Genomic DNA, 14,623 nt, shown 5'->3' on the forward strand with positions numbered 1-14,623 from the left:
CCATTTATCCTCCTAGCGTGACGTCACACCAGCGAGCGCCCTCTCTCGGTAGCGCCGCAGCAGCGGCGCGCAAGGCTTCGCCTCCACCATCGATGCCGCGAGCTGAAGCCCCGCCTCTCGGTCTGGCGAGACGTCACACGGTCACGTGACGCGCGGCTGTATACGGAGGCGCCACGACCACCGATGGGCCGAAAGTGAGAGCAGTATTGCTTTCTCAATAAAAAACTCCCGTAGCGTGTCAATCGCTCTATTTGGGTTAGCAACTGACGTGATCACGGTGTCAGACTCCTAATCTTTGACAACTGTCTGAACTCCAGCTATATGGAATTGTCCGAGCACCTATAATTGCCGGTTATACGTCCCGGCCATTTCTTTTTTTTTTTCGTTACGCCTGCGAGTGTCAAAAAACATCGACCGGTGCTTTGCCGCTTATGGTTGGAAGCGACGTTTACAAACATCTATTATTCCCGTACTGGAATGGCCGATCGAACAACGTGCGACTCGTGGATGCTACGAAATCATCGAACATATGTTGTATACCTGTGCTCGACATGACACCCAGTGCCTCTCTCCCCAAAAGCGAAAACAAAGCGATCTGCAGAAGGTTTGACACTCTAACCGTCCAGTCGGAGTGAACCATAAGGCACAATGAATTAAAACTTGCCGTACCGCGCACGCATGTGTGATGCTACAGTCAGCATGGGTATTAGAGTTCCAAGAAGCCCCCCGGCCACACCGGTACCTTGCCTACAAGCACATACTAACATGCCAACACAAGCAGTAAGCGAGGAGAATTTCCGTGAAATGCAACACGTAGACAACAGAAAATCAACACTGGTAGCTGTCAGAAGAGAGTTTGTCATAGAAAAGACAAAGAAAAAAAGTCAAGAACAAGTATAATAAAATCTGCGCTGTTGAAGTAACGTCAAAAAGCAGTGTTTTGTAAGCAATGGGAAACGTTAAAGTTCTTTCGCGAACACGGTAAAATAAGTAGAAACTAGGATCGACGTACCGCACACACCGTCGCTTTCCTCGTGTTTCTTTTTTTTTTTTTCCGGTCGATGATTCACACGATAATCAGAACGCCCCTCGGCAGCCGTCAAGTCTTCACAGATGTGATGTAGGCGTGGGTCACAGATGGGCTCGGTTCACCGACAGAGCTGCTAACGTTGTGTCTTCTCACCACAGCTTCAGCGAAGCACGTGCGTTCGCCTCCTCCTGCGTTGACCGAATGAACCACCTGCGGCAGCTTCGACCGAAGGCCATGTCCTTGCAAGTGCGGGCACAACGGGCCCTCTCGCCTTTCCGCCCGTGATATCCGTTTCTACCTCCCTTACAGCCCTTTCGCAACAGCTGCTTGTGGCCCGAGGCGGTTCCGTAAACGGGCTGTTTCCCTTTACATAATCGCAGACGGTAACTTGCTCAGCTGTTGCAATGGTTATTCACCTCAACTACTACTGCCAAGGAAACTCTCATAACCCAAGAAACCAATGACTCCGCAAACAAACAAACAAAAAAATCGGAAACGCTTACTCTTTCGTCTGCCTGTTCGCACGAGGAAGTCCCACCACTATGATTATTATTATTATTATTATTATTATTATTATTATTATTATTATTATTATTATTATTATTATTATTATTATTATTATTATTATTATTATTATTATTATTATTATTATTATTTATGGTGTTAGCAGGTGTCGCCTTGAAGTAGCGCCTGCTGCAACTTTTCACATGGAGATGGGATAAAGAAAGGATCAGCTTAGAAGCAATAAAACTGAAAGTCAACTCCAAACCACAATGACACAAAGTACAGTCACATAAGTGTGCTAGAAGTCAACCCATAGCCCGACCATATAACTGCACTAAAATCAAAGCACGCAACACACGGATTGGATTCGAGGGAAGGTACATGAATCCAGGCACTGATTGGGCCAAGGTCGGGTAGAATTAGTCACATGGAGTGAGCTTATCAGGAAGACACATTGCTCAATAGTTTCCCAGAATATTTCTCGCTTCTATAAATCTTCGGAGGGCCAGTAACGCTCGCCTTTGTATTGAATATGTTGGCCAAGGACCTAATATCTTCCTGAAGGGGACCTGCCGTCCAATGTCGTTAAGTCACGTGCTAAGCATTGTCTCTGTGCGTCGTGTCGCGGACCTTCTAACAGAAGATGCTGTACACCCTCAACCGCGTGGCCACAAGTGCATTCCCGACAAATAGCTGTCGAAATTTTTTTGTAGAAAGTTTTCGGTGTACGCCGTACCTCGTCGCAGGTGATGAACGAGCGTCTCAAAGGCTCTGGTTTATCCAGTGCGGACGTGATTTTAAATTGAAGCCAGAGGCCGAGGTGAAATAAATCTCACCACTTCGAGTGCTGATCGAACGATGTGGCTCTGCAACCAGGGGCCGAGATCTGTCTTAGTATGTACCGCCATTCACCTCGTGCTAGAGAGAGACCAGGTGTGACGTTGTTAACGTTTAACGTACGCTTGTCCATCTGCCTCGTCTGCTGCGACATTCCGGGGGATACTGCAGTGGCCAGGTATCCATTGGAACATTATTATGCGAGCCTCTTCACCCACTTTACCGTATATACGGTTTCTCGCTTCGCCAAGCACATCATCATAACGACGACGGCTTTTCTTTTTTTTTTTAATCTTTTATCAGCGGAAGCTTGATGTGGGCGAGTTGGTTTTGCATACTAGAAGAAATGAGCGCTAACGAAGACGCGGTCTAAAGGAGGAACATGTACCACGGACAAGGCGCTTGTCCGTCGTACGTGTTCCTCCTTTAGTCCGCGTCTTCCGTTAGCGCTCATTTCTTCAAGTTTTATCTTGTATATCTAATGCGGCGAGACCTTTAATAACCGTAGCGATAGTCCATTCGCCACTAGCGGCGCGATTGTCTTCCGTATCGCGATTGTCCATATAGACAGATGCAAGGAACAAACGACGCTTTTTAGACTCTTGCCTTGTTTTCCTCCGGCCATGCAAGTGGCAGTCTGCCAATCGTTGGGCACGCTTGCAACACTTGGATGTTGTGCATTCGAAAACGTTTGGTCGTATGTCTTCTTTTTTTCTGCTCCTTTGTTTCCTGTGCGTCACATTCTATGTGGATGCGTTATCTTTTTCTCTGCTTCGCAGCAGCGGGCAATGGCGCGGACTCGTACCATGTATTACGCGGGCTCTCTCACGTGCTGGCGCACTAGAGACCAGACGAATCGACCTATTGGCCAACCAGCTGATTACGTGAGGCGCATGCCAATGAACTGACATTGCACGCGTGGCTCCGTCCGTCCTTTTCTTTTGTTAGCGCCTCTGTTCAGTTTCTTTCCATTTCCATCTTTACTGTTTTTTTTTTTCAAAGCGAAGCTGTTTTTGCCTACTTTCGTGGGTTTGACGTGACTGCCGGGCTGCTGTTGGGTCGGTCGCCAGCCCGCAGATATATTTGTAGATATATTTACAAAGGTTGCATGTGCGGCGAATGACCGTACCAGTGAACTGAATGATTTGGTCCTTGTACTTTGATGAAGTATGCGCCTTTCTATTCTACGTAACAGAAAAAAAAATTCAGGCGTTATTCCACTATGTGAAGGTGAATGACCAGCGAAGCTGTAGCACATCACACATGTTTAGACATAGGGTACATGTATTTATTTTCATCATTTGATAATGGTAGTGACGATAGTTTTGTGATTACTGTGATATACACTGATTTTTTCGGTTACAACCTTAGACAGAATCTTGGCCAAAGTTAAATCTCTGCACGACCGTTGTTGATTAGCTGAGTGATTTGAATTGGCGGGGCACTTCAAAGCAAACTCCTTCTAGCACATACGCGGTAAACTATTGCTTGTCTGATTTTTAAATGCCGACATTGAAGCCTCCAACGATGACGTAGTGTCATCACGGCTAACCCATGCAGCGGATGTGTGGTTGCACGCACGTTTTGTCCTTTGCGTATATGGCAAGGCCTCCTGCTTGTGAGTCCATGTTTCCTTCACAGCTAATTGAAACAATGCATCTTGATTTATTTATTTATTATTATTATTATTATTATTATTATTATTATTATTATTATTATTATTATTATTATTATTATTATTATTATTATTATTATTATTATTATTATTATTATTATTATTATACGCAGAGCGCTTGAAGCCTCCGCCGCGGGTCGGCCCCTTATTTCACTATCTCTGGGATCGGCCTATGATCACCTCCTTTATTGTTGACGCACGGACACGAAAAATACGTGAAACCCTAGCCACATACAGCTTCGCTTTAAAGAAAGTAAGCATAACCGCAGTGCATTTTTACCGCAACTTTCACTAGAACACGTATCAAAATCCTTGCAATCTTTAGAGTTCTTATGCCTTGAAAACTCGATAATCGGCTGCAATTCATAAATTACAATATGTGCGGTAATCTAATTAATTAAGAAGGTTAATTAGTACTTTTTATTATTAAAATATATATTCCGACTTTTGGTGCGAGTAAATTCCGTCGCATTGAGTAATTCAGCTCACGGGCTATAGTTACGCTATATATCACGGGCAATTAAAAAAATTATGACCTAAAAAGAAGAAACAAAAAGACCGCCTTAGCCATATGCACCGAAGGGTAGGGAGAAATCGTGTTAACGGCGTTTGTGTGCGCGCCGTGATGTCCAAGAGTAATGCAACTATAAAGTCCACATATCCTGGTACTCTACCTGCAAAGTTAATTTACTGCCCTTCCGCCACGGCGAAATTTTATCTCTTTTTAGCATGCTCTAATCGTTCATTCCAAGAGCTCGAGCAATCTAAAATCTGCCGAGGGGGCATGTTTATAAAAGCTGCCGTAATTTCAATAAGGGGATTTTAAGTAATGAACTACTAGTATAGCTATGCAGCGAGCATTAATTCCTTTTCTGTCTTTAAAGGGAACTTCGACACACATCGAGCACGCTTACCATGGAAGACGTGGCGCTACTTTTGAATTAGGCAGATTGCCAGCGCTTTTATACTTTAATTATTTATTTCGCTTGAAGGAGGAGGAAAGAACTTTATTGGGTCCTGAGGAACCCCTTCCCACCCACTCTTGGTTTAGTGGTCGGCAGGGGTCGCGGGCCGCACCCACGTTGGGACGGGAAGCCCGTGAGCCTCCGCCCTTTCGTGAGCCCTCTGGACGGCCCGGAGCTGGGTCTGGTGGTCGTCGCTTCGCAGGGCGTCCATCCAGTCTTCTTCTTTGCTGAACACGGTGCCGCTTAACGCGGAGCATTGCCAAAGCATGTGCGATAGCGAGCAGTACGATTCGCCGCAATCCGGACATTGCGGCTCTACGTCCGATGAATAAAGGCTCATTCTGCCTCTCGAGGGGAACGACCTTGTTTGCAACATTCTGAATATAGATGACTGTGGTCTAGTAAGTTTAGCGTGGGGGAGCGGGAAGGTCCTCCTCGACAGCTGATAATGCGTGGTTATTTCGTTGAAGGTGAGCAGCGGGTCTCGGTGCTCCCCTCCCTCCCCGCCACTTCGCTCGCCACGATCGCCGCGGTGCGTGAGTCCTCGCGCGCGTCCGTGTGCCAGCTCGTTGGCGTTGGGAAAGTCGGGGTGCACGTCGGCCCCCATGTGGGCTGGGAACCATTTGAGGATGTGATGACCCGCGGCTCCCGCACTGCCGAGGATGGCCGCCGCTTTCCGCGATATCGAGCCCGAGGCGAATGCTCTGGCCGCCGATCGCGAATCTGTGTATACGTAAGGGCGTTCGGGGTCCCTCATTGCCATGGCTATTGCCACCTGCTCGGCCACCTCGGACGTTACCCCCTTGACCGATGCTGCGTTGATGATCGTGCCATCCCAGCGTATCGAGACGGCCGCGTACCGGTCGCTGCGCCCGTACTGGGCCGCGTCTACAAACGCCGCCAGTCCCGGACAGCTGGCGGTTGATTTCAGTAGTGCTCGGGCCCTCGCCCTTCGGCGCCCCTCGTTGAATTGCGGGTGGACGTTTCTCGGAAGCGGTTCTACCTTGAAAGTGCCCCTGACCGCCGCGCTGAGCGCGACGCTGCGTGCGGTGCACTCTGCCTCGGCATTTATCCCTGCTTCTTCTAGGATGCGTCTGCCGGCCCTGGTGGTCGACAGCCGCACGACCTGTGCCTTGGTCCGTGCTTCGATTATTTCTGCTAGCGAATTGTGGACCCCTAGCCGATCGAGCCGCTCCGTGCTTGTACTGATCGGAAGACCTAGCACCCTCTTGATGCTCTTGCGCAACAGTGTGTCTATCTTGGCCGCGTCTCTCTTGGTCCATTTTAGCGCCGAGGCTACGTAATTGACGTGACTCATGAGGAAGGCGTGGTAAAGTCTGATGAGATTGCTCTCGCTGAGCCCTCCCCTGCAGTTGGTCACCCTGAAGATCAGCCGGAGCATGTTCTCCGTTTTGGACGTGAGTGTCAAGACCGTTTGGGTGTTACCGCCTTTAGCCTCAATTAGCAGCCCCAGGATTCTTATAGTGTCCACTCTGGGGATCGGCTGGCCGTCACTCGTGTGTAATTTGATTGGTATTGATCTATCGGCGTCAAATTCCTCATGCCTTGTTTCGAGGGCCTGTAGAGCAACAGTTCCGATTTGCTGGGTGACAGACGAAGTCCCGTTTCCTTCAGGTACTCTTCCGTTGTGTCCAGCGCTTCTTGAAGAGCCCGCTCGACTTCTGCGTCGGACCCTCCCGGGCACCACACCGTAATATCGTCTGCGTACAGGGCGTGATTGACGTTGGGCACTCTCGTCAGCCGGTCCGAGAGCCCTTTCAATGCGAGATTGAATAATAGTGGGGAGAGCACCGCCCCTTGTGGGGTGCCCCTCGCGCCCAGCGTGTACCAATCGCACGTGGCCTGTCCTATTTTGAGCGTGGCTTTCCTGTCTCTGAGGAAGTAGCCTATGTAAGAGTGGAATTTCCGGCCGAGCCCCATCACCGAGATCGTTTCCATTAGAAATCTGTGTTTCACCGTGTCGAACGCTTTCGTTAGGTCCAGGGCCAGTATGCCCCTGGTGTCTCTGGTTATGCCGTCGATTATGTGCGTTTTGAGTTGTAACATTACGTCCTGTGTGGAGAGGCCCGGTCTGAAGCCCACCATGTTATGTGGGAAGAGGCCCTCTCTCTCTATGTACCGCGATACTCGGTTGTGTATGGCATGTTCCGCCGTCTTGCCTACGCACGAGGTCAGCGATATTGGCCGCATGTTTTCCGCCGCAAGTGGTTTACCGGGTTTCGGTATTAGTATGACCGAGGCCTCTTTCCAGACCTCTGGTACTTGTCCCGTTTCCCACGCTCTGTTGATTTCTTCGGTGAGCTTCTCGACCGAAATTTCGCTTGAAAGATATATTTTATCCTGAGAGAAACACAAGCTTCAATGATATGCTAGAGATGTTAGCCTGGCTGTTCGCTTGACATGCTACTCCAGGAGCTCGGGGATGACTATGATATATACAGTGATAAATACTTAACACCACATACATTCACGCACACATATGCGTTATAGAGATATTTACAACGTTTCGTCAAGCCTCCTGTCCCGCAAGAATGTCAGCAGCGCTTTCGGGACGCTTAATGCGTAGGTGGTGCTTTGGCATGGGCCGAGAATGTGCCGCAGTCCCAAGCTCGAGTCCCGTTGCAGTTGCAGTGCCACCTTCAAAGACTGTCTCTCTGACTCGTAGCGGCAGCTTAGTCGCACATAGCGTGTTGCAGGTCTTCCGGGGCGTTGCATTCAAGGCACCTTGGGGAGTTCGGCAGTTGCATCTTACACTTGAAGGAGTTCGTGTAAGCGACGCCGAGTCTGATGCGGTGTAGGCATGATTTGTCCCTTCTATTGATGCCTCGCGGCATGTACAAGTTGGATCTGTTTTGTATAGGGGTCCCTACCGGTGGCTTGCATCTGCTCAGAGGGATCGTTGGAGACACCAAGCATGTGCTGATACCAGTGTCGCCGCTTCTTTTCTCGAGAAAGGCACCTGGAGCATTTCTGTCGGGGTGTCGTGTCCAGCTTTGGCAGCATGGTCAACCTGGACGTTGCCTTGTATTCCGCAGTGGGCTGGCAACCACTGCAGCGCAACTCTGTGATGTAATTTGCACGCCTTAATACATGGGCGTCTGGTGCCCATATCAGCTTCCTGAATCAGCCTGAATCAATGCAGTAGCCTCTTCGAGTCGTTTTTAAGCAACCGATAAAAGCTGTGGAATGTCATCGTGCTCACGAATGGCTTAAGAGCAGCTCGAGGAGATCGAGATACAGGGAAAGAGGTTCGATGAATCCTGGAGGGATTTGCTTGGTGACATGCCTAACTTGCTACTCCAGATGTATCAGATGAAGAATGAAACGATGGGCACAATTTACAACAAATATACATCGGAGAACTAGTGATGTATGTCATATTCTTACGAGATGGGCAGCGACAGTCGATGTACCCCAGTATAAGCTAATCTGGGCGTACAACATTAGCTGGTTTCTCCGGCAGGGCGTTATTGAGCCTTCTGGTACCGCTGTCCCTCGTTTGCTTTCCTAAATGTTTGTGTCTGTGTTCGCGCTGCGTAAACTCGATTTTCAACAACTATGCACCGTAGAGGTCCTCACTCGAATTCCTTATACGGTACGCACCGCGCCCGTGGAGCGGCAGTCACTCGCGAGCCCTTCTGCAGCTGCCCTAACAGTCCGAGCTTTGACCCCTAACCCGCGTTTCGCAGGGACTTGTAACGACGGCGGATTCAGGCCAAAGGGGACAGGACGAGTGTTTAACTGAACGGATTTATTAGACACCTCAGTTACGCAAACAATGACAGGAAACAAAGAAACCGCGCAGCGACGGAGCGTTCCGCACAGGGGTAGTTACTAGCACAAATAAGGGGATCACACAAGAGGCTAATAAGTAACTCGGCTCACCTTGAATGAATCCGCGCTCTGCGCCCTGGGGCGGTCAGTTATTGACAAAAGCCGGAGGCACTGCAAAAGGATGGCGGGCGGCAATTTCCACGACTGAGTTGAAATGGAGGCAGTCGTCAACCGCCAGAGAAAAACGCAGCGGGGGTGAACGAAGCGGTGGAGAGGCAGTCTCCCCTGTTCGAAGAAAGGGAAAAGGAGGAAACGGGGTGCCATGGCTGCGGCGCCGGGAAAGCGATGAAAGTACCACGCTCTTTCACAGCTTTCTCTGTCAATGTGGTTCCGCTGCTCTTGGCATTCCCGGCACGCAAGACCAACAAGGGCCCGTCAACCCACCCTGGACGGTGGCTTGCAGCTTGTTGAACAGCAGTCATTCACCCTACTCTGAGGGGTGAAGTCAGCCATTCGGCCACGGCCCTTGCTACTTTGTTGCCGGGCTGGCAATTAGGTTAGCGAGTCGGGCCACATTTTGTGATTTAGTCGCCTCTGCGGCCACTCTGCACGGAAGCTTTTTTGTTGCTTTTCTTTCTCTCTTTCCGGTCTCCTTGCCAGCTGCTAGAGCATTTCCTTTTTTTTTATTTCTGCATTTATTATTACTATCTTTCCTTCCTTTCTTTTCTGCCGCAAATTACTTGGAATGCGTTACGGGCAGAAACGGCCAAGCTGTTGGTGTACCCACTCAGCGAAAGCTATCTTCTCTGGCTGGTTGTTGTTGCACAGCTGCCGATGGACGGTCTGTAGCATCGAAGATTTGGTTAATCCCTCTCGCTCCTTCCGAAGAGATAGTAGGTGGGTTATCCGCCCACCCCTATAGACTGCCGCATTCGAGTATCCTGCTATTGTACTCCAGTCAGACTGGCAAATTTAGTGAGACCTCGAGCGAGTCTACTTCGTCGTTAGTGTCACTCGCTAACGTGACACTAACGTGGGGCACTAAGTTCTTCAAACGTACTGCCAGCGAATGTGTTCAACGGATTCACTTCACTGCGTTGAAGTGTGCAGCTCTCACAGCAATGCTTTAACAATGAATAAATAAATAAATAAATTAATTAATTAATTAATAAATAGATGCACAAAGCAAAGTCGGCGCTAAATATGGGACTACTTTTTCGTGGTTTCAAATGTTGTAACCGTCTTTGTGATATCAGCGAAACAAAACGAAAGAAAGTCTTGGAACTTTCATTTTCTGCGGATTCTATCATTTTGACCCTGTGAATTTTGGTTAGGTTCCTTGCTTGTATTAGCTCAAGGGAGGAGGAGGAGTAAAAAGAAGGAAGGAAATGTAGGGAGGTCAACCAGACGCACGTCCGATTTGCTACCCTACACAGAGGAAGGTGTTTGGGGAAAGAAAAGGAAAGGGAGAGAAGAAAGTACTCTCGGTGTGAATACGGGCGGATTTCCGTAACTTCACACCTATAATCGGTCGCTGAGGTCAGACGCTTTCATGAAACATAGCATGTGCCCGCGTCGCTTTGTAATCGTGCGACGCGTGGGGCCATGGTCAGAGAAACTTAATTTGTGAATATGGTCTGTTATCTAATCGGTTTAACACCCTCCGAAAAACGTCGCGTTCGTTGTCGTAGAGATTACAAAAACACAACACGTACTCGATCGTCTCTTCACAGTTGCACGAGTCACAGATCGGTGTGTCGGACATTCCAATAAGGAATGAGTAGGCTTTCGTAAAAGCCATCCCTAACGAGAGGCGGCACATTGAGGCTGCATCAGGGCAGGATAAGTTCGGTAGAATCTGCAGCTTCAACGTAGGATCCATCCGATGGAGGCGGCTGTTGCGGAAAACCGGGGTGTTCCACAAAGTTTCACTCTTGGTTTGAGCAAGTAAACGAAGACCCTTCACAGCATCTGTCCTTGATAAGGGTACAGGAAGTGTCAGGGTTCCTTTATAGGCTGACCGGGTGGCATCATCAGCAAGGTCACTTCCAATGATGCCGCACTGTCCAGAAGCCATTGGAAGATGATGTCATGTCCGTTTATGAGGCCTTGATGGAGAACCTCTCTGGTCTCAAACACCAGTTGTTCATGGGTCTTGCGTCATAAGCCTGACTGCAGACTATGAAGGGCTGCCTGGCAGTCACCAGGAACGACCCACTTTTCAGGTTTGGCTTGTGCGATGTAATTAACAGGGGCACGTAGAGCGGCAACTTCTGTTGCCGTAGAGGTCGTTATATAGGACACTTTGTAAGTAATTGTAACTTCCCTTACAAAAATGCCCATTAACATTATTTAGAAGTTCTACCAACTTTCTATTAACTTTACTGACAGTCTATATACATTTACATTCTAGTAACGTTTGCTCACACACTGTCAAAATACTTCTTTCTTACTTTTGTATGAAGAATATTTTAAATACACCGTTAAAAGACTTCCTTCTTACTATTGTATAAAGAATATTTTAAGTGCCCCGTTAACATCTCTTCTTGTAGCTTTTGTCTAAATAACAACTTTAGTACTCCGTCAAAAGGCTCGTTACTTTTGTGTAAAGAATGTTTTACTCTACATAATCAAAAAAATTTTTTACCGAACGACATGTATCTTCAGTGGGTGAGGGAACAAACCCGGGTAAATGACATCTTAGATGAAATCAAGAAAAATAAAGGGGGGGGGGGCATGGGCAGGAGATGTAATGAGGAAGGAAGACAACCGATGGTCATTAAGGGTTACGGAATGGATTCCAAGGGAAGGGAAGCGTAGCAAGGGGCGGCAGAAAGTTAGGTGGGCGGATGAGATTAAGAAGTTTGCAGGGACAACATGGCCACAATTAGTACATGAGCGGGGTAGTTGGAGAAGTATGGGAGAGGCCTTTGCCCTGCAGTGGGCGTAAACAGGCTGATGATGATGATAATGATGATGGTGGTGGTGGCGATGATGATGATGATGATGATGATGATGATGATGATGTATTTTCAGTGCGTCCATAGCTCCTACTTCTTGTGGAAAAATATTCAGAATGGGAAGTAACTTGAGAGTTTTTGATAAATTTTTCTAACACACAATGCCTATAAATGACATACTCAGGAACCAAGCTCTTTGTTTTAAATCACAGTTCCAATCCAAGTCGATAGCGAATTGTTGACGGAGCGCTACTAAAATGCTTAAACAAATATGTTCGTAAACTGTTAGAACAAATGTTTTTGAAGGTTCTGCTGGACTACGTGAGCGTGCGGTGACGTCAGCACACTTCGACAAAATTTGCTTGCTCGACACCAGCTGACCGGTGTGATAGCGGAGTACTGTGTAGGCCGCGCACCAGTTACACAGCATTATCCCGATCTTAACGCTTGTTAATTAAAGGCCTATTTACGATTGAGCCGTGACACCGCCCGCTTGCCGCACGCGTGCGGTCGTGCGAAAAACTGCACATTTCGCACACTAGTTCACAAATTTTGGTATACAGTGGGTTAGCACATGCAGTGTAAACCGAAATGTGTGTACCAGTCTACGAAATGTGCAAATTTTCACCCGACCACATGCGTGCGGGCAGACGAGTGGTGTGGCGTGAGGCTCGAGCGTAAATTGACCCTTATCACGCACTGCTAATGCAAGGCCACCAATTAGCTTTGCAACCAGATAATCAGGTTCCAGTGCACTCCGTGATATAAATAGTACGCCCTAAGCTGAAACGTGTCAGCCCGGTAACGTCACGATATTTGTTAAAAAGAAGAAAAGGAGCCGAAACTCAGGGTAACACGGCGCTGGAACGTTGCCGCACAAATATCCAAAAGGCTGCAAAATGCAGCTGCTGTTGAGTGAGAGCGAGTGTTGACCTTAGTAAGCGCACAGGTCGAATAGAAAGTAAAGCTGAACTGTTTGAAAGTGACACTTTTATGTGAAAAAAGAATGAAATTATCCTTACTGTATAAATAAATGTAGCTTTCCTCGCGTCCCTATTCGCACACTTTCGTCCCTGCCTCCTACCTACGGCTTCTGCACATTAAAGTAAATTACCAGGACTTTGCATCAAAGTGAAGGCAAAGTAAGTATGTCAACTTATCTGCTTTACGGCGATGGTAGTTTGTTGTATGAGAAAACAGACCGAAAAGGGATAATTATGCACTCTTAGTATTCAGTGCTTTCGCTTCATAACACGGCGTCAAAATTCTAGGTGTTGCGGTGCCTTTATGACATCGTAATTATGGCATTCCGGATAACAAGAGCCAGGATATCAAGAGCCATGCTTTCGCCGTGCTTCGGGTGTCTGAAAACCGGTAACGTCATAGCCTCTAAGCTTTCGACATCTATGTAACTATAAAAACACTACGACAATAGATTTCAGCATTATTTTGCGCTGGGCGCCATGAAGCAAATTTTTGTCATTGAAAGCAGCAAATGCTAAAGGATGTTTTTGCGCAAAGTAGAATGACCACATATTTTCCCTATACGATTTAATTTTTCTATTTTTATTACATTTAGAGAAAGAAGTCGGTTTTTAGAACAATAATTGTCTCGAAAGATAAAGCTATACAACCCCTAAATTCACATCGAAATTGATCCGGCGGTCTTGTCAGTTCTTTTTCAACCTCATAAGGTGCATTCCTCCCTCTAAACGCAGTTCCCAGAAGGTGGTGCGCACACAAAGGAGTGATTTGGCGGACGTGCTCGCTGAGCCTAAGGACGTAGGCCTAGCGATGAAACCGAGGAAAGGGAAGGCCGCGGGGGACGCGGAGCAAGTGCAGTGCGACGAGTGCCTGCGCTGGTGCTCCCTCGACGAGACCAGTTTCCAGAGCTTAGCAGACGCGGAGGAATCTAGCTTTACGTGCAGGCTGTGCGAAGGGGTCAGGGAAGCAGTCCAAAAACTGGAAGGAAATTGGACAGCCAAGTTCGAAGAGCTGAAAGCAGACCTGAGGGAGGAGCGGGAGAAGCGGGTAGCTTTGCAGGAGAAAGTCACCGAGTTGGTCAAGGTGGAAGCGGTGCAGGCCGCGCAGTTGGTGAGGACTGTGGCCGAGCTTGGGGAGGCGAAAGAAAGGAGCGCCGAACTGCAAAGGCGGCTCGACGCTCTTGAGACTCGGGCAGCGGATAATGTCGGGTCAGGACACCAAAGCGAGGGCGAAGTGGGAGGCAGGGAGCCAAAGCAAGCGGTCGCCAGCTCGCCGCCGGTGAATCGGCGTAGCTATAGCGAAGCAGCGCAACACGCCCCGAGTGAGGCGACGCTGCAGCCACAGGAAGCCGGGAAGCAGGGAGAGGTAGGAGAGAGTGAAAGGGTGATTATCGCTGGCGACTCAAACATGGCTGGGTGCTCAAAAGCAATTGTGGAGAGGGTGAAAGGCGACAAAAGAGTGGTGGTAGGGACATTTCCAGGGCAGACACTGGGTTCTGTCATGGAGCGAGCAAAAGAAAAGCTCACGGAAAATGCCCACGTGCGCAACCTTGTCGTAGTAGCAGGTGGGCTAAATGACGTCCTGAACAGGAAAGCGCCAGGACTAGCCCAGCGCTTGGCGAAGGGGGTGGACGACTTGCGCGAGCTATCCCCTCAGGTGCAGATCGTGGTTTGCACGGTGCCGGAGGTGCCTGTGCGTGACAGTCACGTACAAAGAGCCGTAATGGCTGCCAATGAGGCAATATGGAAAATGAGCCGAGAGAAAGGCTTCGAGGTTGTCGAAGTAAACAGGGAAGTGAGAAGTTGTGGTGGTTTTAAACGAGATGGGATCCACTTCAATTACAGGCTAGCACGAGAAGTGGGCTGGCGACTTG

Source organism: Dermacentor variabilis, chromosome 4, assembly GCF_050947875.1.
Source record: "Dermacentor variabilis isolate Ectoservices chromosome 4, ASM5094787v1, whole genome shotgun sequence".
In the NCBI taxonomy this organism is placed as follows: domain Eukaryota; kingdom Metazoa; phylum Arthropoda; class Arachnida; order Ixodida; family Ixodidae; genus Dermacentor; species Dermacentor variabilis.